This window comes from Agelaius phoeniceus, chromosome 4 (genome assembly GCF_051311805.1).
Source record: "Agelaius phoeniceus isolate bAgePho1 chromosome 4, bAgePho1.hap1, whole genome shotgun sequence".
NCBI lineage: Eukaryota > Metazoa > Chordata > Aves > Passeriformes > Icteridae > Agelaius > Agelaius phoeniceus.
In genome coordinates, this window is record NC_135268.1 from 38,969,802 (window position 1) to 38,984,236 (window position 14,435).

The following is a 14,435-nucleotide window of genomic DNA, read 5'->3' on the forward strand; positions in this document are numbered from 1 at the left end:
TCTCCTCCAATTGCAATTCCTTTGATGGTATCTCCATTCCAGCGTGTTTCTAAGTCCTTCTTTTCTCTTTTGGCCTTCAGCGGGGATCATTTTTGGCAAGCTTTGCTGCATGTGACTGCACTTAATAGCGTATGGGAAAGATGCCTTTCTTTTTTTTTTTTTATTTTTTTATGTATCCATGGCATGTGTCATATATCTTCCCCACCAAGATTTTTCTTCCTCCTTGACATTTTCCTCTGCATTTGCTCCGTCTGTGAGCTTTCTTTTGGCATGTTTTGGTTTTTTGCACTGTTCTCATATATACTCCCGATCCATTTTCATATGGTCGCGAAATTGCCCAAATTTCCCAAATTTTTTTTTTTTCTCCTCCAATTGCAATTCCTTTGATGGTATCTCCATTCCAGCGTGTTTCTAAGTCCTTCTTTTCTCTTTTGGCCTTCAGCGGGGATCATTTTTGGCAAGCTTTGCTGCATGTGCCTGCACTTAATAGCGTATGGGAAGGATTTCTTAATTTTTTTTAAATTTATTTTCAGCAACCATGCCATGTCTCTTATATCTTCTCCTCCGAGTTCATTCATCCTCCTTGACTTTTTCCCTTGCTTTTGCAACATCTGTGAGCTTTGTTTTGGCATGTTTTGGTCCTTTGCAATGCAGCTGATTGCCTCACGGGTCATTTCTTGCAGACACTAAAACACCCCATTTTCAGGTTTTTTTGGGGTGTTTTTCAGGTTTTTTTCATTTGTTCCTATCTCCTTTCCAGAGTGTTTGTAAGCCTTTCTTTTCAGGTTCGCAAGATTCCGTTTCCCTTCCCGAAAGGAAATTTCATTTCCTTTCGGGAAGGGAAACGGAATCTTGCGATTTTAATGGGGACTACTAGAGGAATCATTGGTGCATGTCCCTGCTCTGGATGACATGCCATGCCTTTTGATGGTTATGACTTTGGGAAAGTTTTTTTTCTTTTTTTTTATTATTTTTCTTAAGCATCCACGCCATGTCTCTTATATCTTCCCCACCAAGATTTTTCTTCCTCCTTGACATTTTCCTCTGCTTTTGCTACGTCTGTGAGCTTTCTTTTGGCATGTTTTGGTTTTTGGCACTGTTCTGAAATAATCCCGATCCATTTTCATATGGTCGCGAAATTGCCCAAATTTCCCAAATTTTTTTTTTTTCTCCTCCAATTGCAATTCCTTTGATGGTATCTCCATTCCAGCGTGTTTCTAAGTCCTTCTTTTCTCTTTTGGCCTTCAGCGGGGATCATTTTTGGCAAGCTTTGCTGCATGTGCCTGCACTTAATAGCATATGGGAAAGATTCCTTTCTTTTTTTTTTTTTATTTTTTTATGTATCCATGGCATGTCTCATATATCTTCCCCACCAAGATTTTTCTTCCTCCTTGACATTTTCCTCTGCTTTTGCTCTGTCTGTGAGCTTTCTTTTGGCATGTTTTGGTTTTTTGCACTGTTCTGATATGCTCCCGGTCCATTTTCATATGGTCACTAAATTGCCCAAATTTCCCCAATTTTTTTTTTTTCTCCTCCAATTGCAATTCCTTTGATGGTATCTCCATTCCAGCGTGTTTCTAAGTCCTTCTTTTCTCTTTTGGCCTTCAGCGGGGATCATTTTTGGCAAGCTTTGCTGCATGTGCCTGCACTTAATAGCGTATGGGAAGGATTTCTTAATTTTTTTTAAATTTATTTTCAGCAACCATGCCATGTCTCTTATATCTTCTCCTCCGAGTTCTGTCATCCTCCTTGACTTTTTCCCTTGCTTTTGCAACATCTGTGAGCTTTGTTTTGGCATGTTTTGGTCCTTTGCAATGCAGCTGATTGCCTCACGGGTCATTTCTTGCAGACACTAAAACACCCCATTTTCAGGTTTTTTTGGGGTGTTTTTCAGGTTTTTTTCATTTGTTCCTATCTCCTTTCCAGAGTGTTTGTAAGCCTTTCTTTTCAGGTTCGCAAGATTCCGTTTCCCTTCCCGAAAGGAAATTTCATTTCCTTTCGGGAAGGGAAACGGAATCTTGCGATTTTAATGGGGACTACTAGAGGAATCATTGGTGCATGTCCCTGCTCTGGATGACATGCCATGCCTTTTGATGGTGATGACTTTGGGAAAGTTTTTTTTCTTTTTTTTTATTATTTTTCTTAAGCATCCACGCCATGTCTCTTATATCTTCCCCACCAAGATTTTTCTTCCTCCTTGACATTTTCCTCTGCTTTTGCTCCGTCTGTGAGCTTTCTTTTGGCATGTTTTGGTTTTTTGCACTGTTCTGATATGCTCCCGGTCCATTTTCATATGGTCACTAAATTGCCCAAATTTCCCAAATTTTTTTTTTTTCTCCTCCAATTGCAATTCCTTTGATGGTATCTCCATTCCAGCGTGTTTCTAAGTCCTTCTTTTCTCTTTTGGCCTTCAGCGGGGATCATTTTTGGCAAGCTTTGCTGCATGTGACTGCACTTAATAGCGAATGGGAAAGATTCCTTTCTTTTTTTTTTTTTTTTTTTCTGTATCCATGGCATGTCTCATATATCTTCCCCACCAAGATTTTTCTTCCTCCTTGACATTTTCCGCTGCTTTTGCTACGTCTGTGAGCTTTCTTTTGGCATGTTTTGGTTTTTTGCACTGTTCTGAAATAATCCCAATCCATTTTCATATGGTCGCGAAATTGCCCAAATTTCCCAAATTTTTTTTTTTTCTCCTCCAATTGCAATTCCTTTGATGGTCTCTCCATTCCAGCGTGTTTCTAAGTCCTTCTTTTCTCTTTTGGCCTTCAGCGGGGATCATTTTTGGCAAGCTTTGCTGCATGTGCCTGCACTTAATAGCGTATGGGAAGGATTTCTTTATTTTTTTTTTATTTATTTTCAGCAACCATGCCATGTCTCCTATATCTTCTCCTCCGAGTTCTGTCATCCTCCTTGACTTTTTCCCTTGCTTTTGCAACATCTGTGAGCTTTTTTTTGGCATGTTTTTGTCCTTTGCAATGCAGCTGATTGCCTCACGGGTCATTTCTTGCAGACACTAAAACACCCCATTTTCAGGTTTTTTTGGGGTGTTTTTCAGGTTTTTTTCATTTGTTCCTATCTCCTTTCCAGAGTGTTTGTAAGCCTTTCTTTTCAGGTTCGCAAGATTCCGTTTCCCTTCCCGAAAGGAAATTTCATTTCCTTTCGGGAAGGGAAACGGAATCTTGCGATTTTAATGGGGACTACTAGAGGAATCATTGGTGCATGTCCCTGCTCTGGATGACATGCCATGCCTTTTGATGGTTATGACTTTGGGAAAGTTTTTTTCTTTCTTTTTATTATTTTTCTTAATCATCTACGCCATGTCTCATATATCTTCCCCACCAAGATTTTTCTTCCTCCTTGACATTTTCCTCTGCTTTTGCTACGTCTGTGAGCTTTCTTTTGGCATGTTTTGGTTTTTTGCACTGTTCTGATATGCTCCCGGTCCATTTTCATATGGTCACTAAATTGCCCAAATTTCCCCAATTTTTTTTTTTTCTCCTCCAATTGCAATTCCTTTGATGGTATCTCCATTCCAGCGTGTTTCTAAGTCCTTCTTTTCTCTTTTGGCCTTCAGCGGGGATCATTTTTGGCAAGCTTTGCTGCATGTGACTGCACTTAATAGCGTATGGGAAAGATTCCTTTCTTTTTTTTTTTTTATTTTTTTATGTATCCATGGCATGTCTCATATATCTTCCCCACCAAGATTTTTCTTCCTCCTTGACATTTTCCTCTGCTTTTGCTCTGTCTGTGAGCTTTCTTTTGGCATGTTTTGGTTTTTTGCACTGTTCTGATATGCTCCCGGTCCATTTTCATATGGTTGCGAAATTGCCCAAATTTCCCAAATTTTTTTTTTTTCTCCTCCAATTGCAATTCCTTTGATGGTATCTCCATTCCAGCGTGTTTCTAAGTCCTTCTTTTCTCTTTTGGCCTTCAGCGGGGATCATTTTTGGCAAGCTTTGCTGCATGTGACTGCACTTAATAGCGTATGGGAAAGATGCCTTTCTTTTTTTTTTTTTATTTTTTTATGTATCCATGGCATGTGTCATATATCTTCCCCACCAAGATTTTTCTTCCTCCTTGACATTTTCCTCTGCATTTGCTCCGTCTGTGAGCTTTCTTTTGGCATGTTTTGGTTTTTTGCACTGTTCTGAAATAATTCCGGTCCATTTTCATATGGTCGCTAAATTGCCCAAATTTCCCAAATTTTTTTTTTTTCTCCTCCACTTCAAATTCCTTTGATGGTATCTCCATTCCAGCGTGTTTCTAAGTCCTTCTTTTCTCTTTTGGCCTTCAGCGGGGATCATTTTTGGCAAGCTTTGCTGCATGTGACTGCAGTTAATAGCGTATGGGAAAGATGCCTTTCTTTTTTTTTTTTTATTTTTTTATGTATCCATGGCATGTCTCATATATCTTCCCCACCAAGATTTTTCTTCCTCCTTGACATTTTCCTCTGCTTTTGCTCCGTCTGTGAGCTTTCTTTTGGCATGTTTTGGTTTTTTGCACTGTTCTCATATATACTCCCGATCCATTTTCATATGGTCGCGAAATTGCCCAAATTTCCCCAATTTTTTTTTTTTCTCCTCCAATTGCAATTCCTTTGATGGTATCTCCATTCCAGCGTGTTTCTAAGTCCTTCTTTTCTCTTTTGGCCTTCAGCGGGGATCATTTTTGGCAAGCTTTGCTGCATGTGCCTGCACTACATATCGTATGGGAAAGATTTCTTAATTTTTTTTTTTCTAATTTTTTATATATCCATGGCATGTCTCTTATATCTTCTCTTCAAAGTTATTTTGTCCTTCTTGACATTTTCCTCTGCATTTGCTACGTGTCTGAGTTTAGTTTTGGCATGTTTTGGTTTTTTGCACTGTTCTGATATAATCCCGGTGCATTTTCATATGGTCACTAAATTGCCCAAATTTCCCCAATTTTTTTTTTTCTCCTCCAATTGCAATTCCTTTGATGGTATCTCCATTCCAGCGTGTTTCTAAGTCCTTCTTTTCTCTTTTGGCCTTCAGCGGGGATCATTTTTGGCAAGCTTTGCTGCATGTGACTGCACTTAATAGCATATGGGAAAGATGCCTTTCTTTTTTTTTTTTTATTTTTTTATGTATCCATGGCATGTGTCATATATCTTCCCCACCAAGATTTTTCTTCCTCCTTGACATTTTCCTCTGCATTTGCTCCGTCTGTGAGCTTTCTTTTGGCATGTTTTGGTTTTTTGCACTGTTCTGAAATAATTCCGGTCCATTTTCATATGGTCGCTAAATTGCCCAAATTTCCCAAATTTTTTTTTTTTTCTCCTCCACTTCAAATTCCTTTGATGGTATCTCCATTCCAGCGTGTTTCTAAGTCCTTCTTTTCTCTTTTGGCCTTCAGCGGGGATCATTTTTGGCAAGCTTTGCTGCATGTGCCTGCACTTAATAGCGTATGGGAAGGATTTCTTAATTTTTTTTAAATTTATTTTCAGCAACCATGCCATGTCTCTTATATCTTCTCCTCTGAGTTCTGTCATCCTCCTTGACTTTTTCCCTTGCTTTTGCAACATCTGTGAGCTTTGTTTTGGCATGTTTTGGTCCTTTGCAATGCAGCTGATTGCCTCACGGGTCATTTCTTGCAGACACTAAAACACCCCATTTTCAGGTTTTTTTGGGGTGTTTTTCAGGTTTTTTTCATTTGTTCCTATCTCCTTTCCAGAGTGTTTGTAAGCCTTTCTTTTCAGGTTCGCAAGATTCCGTTTCCCTTCCCGAAAGGAAATTTCATTTCCTTTCGGGAAGGGAAACGGAATCTTGCGATTTTAATGGGGACTACTAGAGGAATCATTGGTGCATGTCCCTGCTCTGGATGACATGCCATGCCTTTTGATGGTTATGACTTTGGGAAAGTTTTTTTTCTTTTTTTTTATTATTTTTCTTAAGCATCCACGCCATGTCTCTTATATCTTCCCCACCAAGATTTTTCTTCCTCCTTGACATTTTCCTCTGCTTTTGCTCCATCTGTGAGCTTTCTTTTGGCATGTTTTGGTTTTTTGCACTGTTCTGAAATAATCCCGGTCCATTTTCATATGGTCGCGAAATTGCCCAAATTTCCCAAATTTTTTTTTTTTCTCCTCCAATTGCAATTCCTTTGATGGTATCTCCATTCCAGCGTGTTTCTAAGTCCTTCTTTTCTCTTTTGGCCTTCAGCGGGGATCATTTTTGGCAAGCTTTGCTGCATGTGCCTGCACTTAATAGCGTATGGGAAGGATTTCTTAATTTTTTTTAAATTTATTTTCAGCAACCATGCCATGTCTCTTATATCTTCTCCTCCGAGTTCTGTCATCCTCCTTGACTTTTTCCCTTGCTTTTGCAACATCTGTGAGCTTTGTTTTGGCATGTTTTGGTCCTTTGCAATGCAGCTGATTGCCTCACGGGTCATTTCTTGCAGACACTAAAACACCCCATTTTCAGGTTTTTTTGGGGTGTTTTTCAGGTTTTTTTCATTTGTTCCTATCTCCTTTCCAGAGTGTTTGTAAGCCTTTCTTTTCAGGTTCGCAAGATTCCGTTTCCCTTCCCGAAAGGAAATGAAATTTCCTTTCGGGAAGGGAAACGGAATCTTGCGATTTTAATGGGGACTACTAGAGGAATCATTGGTGCATGTCCCTGCTCTGGATGACATGCCATGCCTTTTGATGGTGATGACTTTGGGAAAGTTTTTTTTCTTTTTTTTTATTATTTTTCTTAAGCATCCACGCCATGTCTCTTATATCTTCCCCACCAAGATTTTTCTTCCTCCTTGACATTTTCCTCTGCTTTTGCTACGTCTGTGAGCTTTCTTTTGGCATGTTTTGGTTTTTGGCACTGTTCTGAAATAATCCCGATCCATTTTCATATGGTCGCGAAATTGCCCAAATTTCCCAAATTTTTTTTTTTTCTCCTCCAATTGCAATTCCTTTGATGGTATCTCCATTCCAGCGTGTTTCTAAGTCCTTCTTTTCTCTTTTGGCCTTCAGCGGGGATCATTTTTGGCAAGCTTTGCTGCATGTGCCTGCACTACATATCGTATGGGAAAGATTTCTTAATTTTTTTTTGATTTATTTTCAGCAACCATGCCATGTCTCTTATATCTTCTCCTCCGAGTTCTGTCATCCTCCTTGACTTTTTCCCTTGCTTTTGCAACATCTGTGAGCTTTGTTTTGGCATGTTTTGGTCCTTTGCAATGCAGCTGATTGCCTCACGGGTCATTTCTTGCAGACACTAAAACACCCCATTTTCAGGTTTTTTTGGGGTGTTTTTCAGGTTTTTTTCATTTGTTCCTATCTCCTTTCCAGAGTGTTTGTAAGCCTTTCTTTTCAGGTTCGCAAGATTCCGTTTCCCTTCCCGAAAGGAAATTTCATTTCCTTTCGGGAAGGGAAACGGAATCTTGCGATTTTAATGGGGACTACTAGAGGAATCATTGGTGCATGTCCCTGCTCTGGATGACATGCCATGCCTTTTGATGGTGATGACTTTGGGAAAGTTTTTTTTCTTTTTTTTTATTATTTTTCTTAAGCATCCACGCCATGTCTCTTATATCTTCCCCACCAAGATTTTTCTTCCTCCTTGACATTTTCCTCTGCTTTTGCTACGTCTGTGAGCTTTCTTTTGGCATGTTTTGGTTTTTTGCACTGTTCTGATATGCTCCCGGTCCATTTTCATATGGTTGCGAAATTGCCCAAATTTCCCAAATTATTTTTTTTCTCCTCCAATTGCAATTCCTTTGATGGTATCTCCATTCCAGCGTGTTTCTAAGTCCTTCTTTTCTCTTTTGGCCTTCAGCGGGGATCATTTTTGGCAAGCTTTGCTGCATGTGACTGCACTTAATAGCGTATGGGAAAGATTCCTTTCTTTTTTTTTTTTTATTTTTTTATGTATCCATGGCATGTCTCATATATCTTCCCCACCAAGATTTTTCTTCCTCCTTGACATTTTCCTCTGCTTTTGCTCTGTCTGTGAGCTTTCTTTTGGCATGTTTTGGTTTTTTGCACTGTTCTGATATGCTCCCGGTCCATTTTCATATGGTCACTAAATTGCCCAAATTTCCCCAATTTTTTTTTTTTCTCCTCCAATTGCAATTCCTTTGATGGTATCTCCATTCCAGCGTGTTTCTAAGTCCTTCTTTTCTCTTTTGGCCTTCAGCGGGGATCATTTTTGGCAAGCTTTGCTGCATGTGCCTGCACTTAATAGCGTATGGGAAGGATTTCTTAATTTTTTTTAAATTTATTTTCAGCAACCATGCCATGTCTCTTATATCTTCTCCTCCGAGTTCTGTCATCCTCCTTGACTTTTTCCCTTGCTTTTGCAACATCTGTGAGCTTTGTTTTGGCATGTTTTGGTCCTTTGCAATGCAGCTGATTGCCTCACGGGTCATTTCTTGCAGACACTAAAACACCCCATTTTCAGGTTTTTTTGGGGTGTTTTTCAGGTTTTTTTCATTTGTTCCTATCTCCTTTCCAGAGTGTTTGTAAGCCTTTCTTTTCAGGTTCGCAAGATTCCGTTTCCCTTCCCGAAAGGAAATGAAATTTCCTTTCGGGAAGGGAAACGGAATCTTGCGATTTTAATGGGGACTACTAGAGGAATCATTGGTGCATGTCCCTGCTCTGGATGACATGCCATGCCTTTTGATGGTGATGACTTTGGGAAAGTTTTTTTTCTTTTTTTTTATTATTTTTCTTAATCATCTACGCCATGTCTCATATATCTTCCCCACCAAGATTTTTCTTCCTCCTTGACATTTTCCTCTGCTTTTGCTCCGTCTGTGAGCTTTCTTTTGGCATGTTTTGGTTTTTTGCACTGTTCTGATATGCTCCCGGTCCATTTTCATATGGTCACTAAATTGCCCAAATTTCCCAAATTTTTTTTTTTTCTCCTCCAATTGCAATTCCTTTGATGGTCTCTCCATTCCAGCGTGTTTCTAAGTCCTTCTTTTCTCTTTTGGCCTTCAGCGGGGATCATTTTTGGCAAGCTTTGCTGCATGTGCCTGCACTTAATAGCGTATGGGAAGGATTTCTTTATTTTTTTTTTATTTATTTTCAGCAACCATGCCATGTCTCCTATATCTTCTCCTCCGAGTTCTGTCATCCTCCTTGACTTTTTCCCTTGCTTTTGCAACATCTGTGAGCTTTTTTTTGGCATGTTTTTGTCCTTTGCAATGCAGCTGATTGCCTCACGGGTCATTTCTTGCAGACACTAAAACACCCCATTTTCAGGTTTTTTTGGGGTGTTTTTCAGGTTTTTTTCATTTGTTCCTATCTCCTTTCCAGAGTGTTTGTAAGCCTTTCTTTTCAGGTTCGCAAGATTCCGTTTCCCTTCCCGAAAGGAAATTTCATTTCCTTTCGGGAAGGGAAACGGAATCTTGCGATTTTAATGGGGACTACTAGAGGAATCATTGGTGCATGTCCCTGCTCTGGATGACATGCCATGCCTTTTGATGGTTATGACTTTGGGAAAGTTTTTTTCTTTCTTTTTATTATTTTTCTTAATCATCTACGCCATGTCTCATATATCTTCCCCACCAAGATTTTTCTTCCTCCTTGACATTTTCCTCTGCTTTTGCTACGTCTGTGAGCTTTCTTTTGGCATGTTTTGGTTTTTTGCACTGTTCTGATATGCTCCCGGTCCATTTTCATATGGTCACTAAATTGCCCAAATTTCCCCAATTTTTTTTTTTTCTCCTCCAATTGCAATTCCTTTGATGGTATCTCCATTCCAGCGTGTTTCTAAGTCCTTCTTTTCTCTTTTGGCCTTCAGCGGGGATCATTTTTGGCAAGCTTTGCTGCATGTGACTGCACTTAATAGCGTATGGGAAAGATTCCTTTCTTTTTTTTTTTTTATTTTTTTATGTATCCATGGCATGTCTCATATATCTTCCCCACCAAGATTTTTCTTCCTCCTTGACATTTTCCTCTGCTTTTGCTCTGTCTGTGAGCTTTCTTTTGGCATGTTTTGGTTTTTTGCACTGTTCTGATATGCTCCCGGTCCATTTTCATATGGTTGCGAAATTGCCCAAATTTCCCCAATTTTTTTTTTTTCTCCTCCAATTGCAATTCCTTTGATGGTATCTCCATTCCAGCGTGTTTCTAAGTCCTTCTTTTTTCTTTTGGCCTTCAGCGGGGATCATTTTTGGCAAGCTTTGCTGCATGTGACTGCACTTAATAGCGTATGGGAAAGATGCCTTTCTTTTTTTTTTTTTATTTTTTTATGTATCCATGGCATGTGTCATATATCTTCCCCACCAAGATTTTTCTTCCTCCTTGACATTTTCCTCTGCATTTGCTCCGTCTGTGAGCTTTCTTTTGGCATGTTTTGGTTTTTTGCACTGTTCTCATATATACTCCCGATCCATTTTCATATGGTCGCGAAATTGCCCAAATTTCCCCAATTTTTTTTTTTTCTCCTCCAATTGCAATTCCTTTGATGGTATCTCCATTCCAGCGTGTTTCTAAGTCCTTCTTTTCTCTTTTGGCCTTCAGCGGGGATCATTTTTGGCAAGCTTTGCTGCATGTGCCTGCACTACATATCGTATGGGAAAGATTTCTTAATTTTTTTTTTTCTAATTTTTTATATATCCATGGCATGTCTCTTATATCTTCTCTTCAAAGTTATTTTGTCCTTCTTGACATTTTCCTCTGCATTTGCTACGTGTCTGAGTTTAGTTTTGGCATGTTTTGGTTTTTTGCACTGTTCTGATATAATCCCGGTGCATTTTCATATGGTCACTAAATTGCCCAAATTTCCCCAATTTTTTTTTTTCTCCTCCAATTGCAATTCCTTTGATGGTATCTCCATTCCAGCGTGTTTCTAAGTCCTTCTTTTCTCTTTTGGCCTTCAGCGGGGATCATTTTTGGCAAGCTTTGCTGCATGTGACTGCACTTAATAGCGTATGGGAAAGATGCCTTTCTTTTTTTTTTTTTATTTTTTTATGTATCCATGGCATGTGTCATATATCTTCCCCACCAAGATTTTTCTTCCTCCTTGACATTTTCCTCTGCATTTGCTCCGTCTGTGAGCTTTCTTTTGGCATGTTTTGGTTTTTTGCACTGTTCTGAAATAATTCCGGTCCATTTTCATATGGTCGCTAAATTGCCCAAATTTCCCAAATTTTTTTTTTTTCTCCTCCACTTCAAATTCCTTTGATGGTATCTCCATTCCAGCGTGTTTCTAAGTCCTTCTTTTCTCTTTTGGCCTTCAGCGGGGATCATTTTTGGCAAGCTTTGCTGCATGTGACTGCAGTTAATAGCGTATGGGAAAGATGCCTTTCTTTTTTTTTTTTTATTTTTTTATGTATCCATGGCATGTCTCATATATCTTCCCCACCAAGATTTTTCTTCCTCCTTGACATTTTCCTCTGCTTTTGCTCCGTCTGTGAGCTTTCTTTTGGCATGTTTTGGTTTTTTGCACTGTTCTCATATATACTCCCGATCCATTTTCATATGGTCGCGAAATTGCCCAAATTTCCCCAATTTTTTTTTTTTCTCCTCCAATTGCAATTCCTTTGATGGTATCTCCATTCCAGCGTGTTTCTAAGTCCTTCTTTTCTCTTTTGGCCTTCAGCGGGGATCATTTTTGGCAAGCTTTGCTGCATGTGCCTGCACTACATATCGTATGGGAAAGATTTCTTAATTTTTTTTTTTCTAATTTTTTATATATCCATGGCATGTCTCTTATATCTTCTCTTCAAAGTTATTTTGTCCTTCTTGACATTTTCCTCTGCATTTGCTACGTGTCTGAGTTTAGTTTTGGCATGTTTTGGTTTTTTGCACTGTTCTGATATAATCCCGGTGCATTTTCATATGGTCACTAAATTGCCCAAATTTCCCCAATTTTTTTTTTTCTCCTCCAATTGCAATTCCTTTGATGGTATCTCCATTCCAGCGTGTTTCTAAGTCCTTCTTTTCTCTTTTGGCCTTCAGCGGGGATCATTTTTGGCAAGCTTTGCTGCATGTGACTGCACTTAATAGCATATGGGAAAGATGCCTTTCTTTTTTTTTTTTTATTTTTTTATGTATCCATGGCATGTGTCATATATCTTCCCCACCAAGATTTTTCTTCCTCCTTGACATTTTCCTCTGCATTTGCTCCGTCTGTGAGCTTTCTTTTGGCATGTTTTGGTTTTTTGCACTGTTCTGAAATAATTCCGGTCCATTTTCATATGGTCGCTAAATTGCCCAAATTTCCCAAATTTTTTTTTTTTTCTCCTCCACTTCAAATTCCTTTGATGGTATCTCCATTCCAGCGTGTTTCTAAGTCCTTCTTTTCTCTTTTGGCCTTCAGCGGGGATCATTTTTGGCAAGCTTTGCTGCATGTGCCTGCACTTAATAGCGTATGGGAAGGATTTCTTAATTTTTTTTAAATTTATTTTCAGCAACCATGCCATGTCTCTTATATCTTCTCCTCTGAGTTCTGTCATCCTCCTTGACTTTTTCCCTTGCTTTTGCAACATCTGTGAGCTTTGTTTTGGCATGTTTTGGTCCTTTGCAATGCAGCTGATTGCCTCACGGGTCATTTCTTGCAGACACTAAAACACCCCATTTTCAGGTTTTTTTGGGGTGTTTTTCAGGTTTTTTTCATTTGTTCCTATCTCCTTTCCAGAGTGTTTGTAAGCCTTTCTTTTCAGGTTCGCAAGATTCCGTTTCCCTTCCCGAAAGGAAATTTCATTTCCTTTCGGGAAGGGAAACGGAATCTTGCGATTTTAATGGGGACTACTAGAGGAATCATTGGTGCATGTCCCTGCTCTGGATGACATGCCATGCCTTTTGATGGTTATGACTTTGGGAAAGTTTTTTTTCTTTTTTTTTATTATTTTTCTTAAGCATCCACGCCATGTCTCTTATATCTTCCCCACCAAGATTTTTCTTCCTCCTTGACATTTTCCTCTGCTTTTGCTCCATCTGTGAGCTTTCTTTTGGCATGTTTTGGTTTTTTGCACTGTTCTGAAATAATCCCGGTCCATTTTCATATGGTCGCGAAATTGCCCAAATTTCCCAAATTTTTTTTTTTTCTCCTCCAATTGCAATTCCTTTGATGGTATCTCCATTCCAGCGTGTTTCTAAGTCCTTCTTTTCTCTTTTGGCCTTCAGCGGGGATCATTTTTGGCAAGCTTTGCTGCATGTGCCTGCACTTAATAGCGTATGGGAAGGATTTCTTAATTTTTTTTAAATTTATTTTCAGCAACCATGCCATGTCTCTTATATCTTCTCCTCCGAGTTCTGTCATCCTCCTTGACTTTTTCCCTTGCTTTTGCAACATCTGTGAGCTTTGTTTTGGCATGTTTTGGTCCTTTGCAATGCAGCTGATTGCCTCACGGGTCATTTCTTGCAGACACTAAAACACCCCATTTTCAGGTTTTTTTGGGGTGTTTTTCAGGTTTTTTTCATTTGTTCCTATCTCCTTTCCAGAGTGTTTGTAAGCCTTTCTTTTCAGGTTCGCAAGATTCCGTTTCCCTTCCCGAAAGGAAATGAAATTTCCTTTCGGGAAGGGAAACGGAATCTTGCGATTTTAATGGGGACTACTAGAGGAATCATTGGTGCATGTCCCTGCTCTGGATGACATGCCATGCCTTTTGATGGTGATGACTTTGGGAAAGTTTTTTTTCTTTTTTTTTATTATTTTTCTTAAGCATCCACGCCATGTCTCTTATATCTTCCCCACCAAGATTTTTCTTCCTCCTTGACATTTTCCTCTGCTTTTGCTACGTCTGTGAGCTTTCTTTTGGCATGTTTTGGTTTTTGGCACTGTTCTGAAATAATCCCGATCCATTTTCATATGGTCGCGAAATTGCCCAAATTTCCCAAATTTTTTTTTTTTCTCCTCCAATTGCAATTCCTTTGATGGTATCTCCATTCCAGCGTGTTTCTAAGTCCTTCTTTTCTCTTTTGGCCTTCAGCGGGGATCATTTTTGGCAAGCTTTGCTGCATGTGCCTGCACTACATATCGTATGGGAAAGATTTCTTAATTTTTTTTTGATTTATTTTCAGCAACCATGCCATGTCTCTTATATCTTCTCCTCCGAGTTCTGTCATCCTCCTTGACTTTTTCCCTTGCTTTTGCAACATCTGTGAGCTTTGTTTTGGCATGTTTTGGTCCTTTGCAATGCAGCTGATTGCCTCACGGGTCATTTCTTGCAGACACTAAAACACCCCATTTTCAGGTTTTTTTGGGGTGTTTTTCAGGTTTTTTTCATTTGTTCCTATCTCCTTTCCAGAGTGTTTGTAAGCCTTTCTTTTCAGGTTCGCAAGATTCCGTTTCCCTTCCCGAAAGGAAATGAAATTTCCTTTCGGGAAGGGAAACGGAATCTTGCGATTTTAATGGGGACTACTAGAGGAATCATTGGTGCATGTCCCTGCTCTGGATGACATGCCATGCCTTTTGATGGTTATGACTTTGGGAAAGTTTTTTTTCTTTTTTTTTATTATTTTT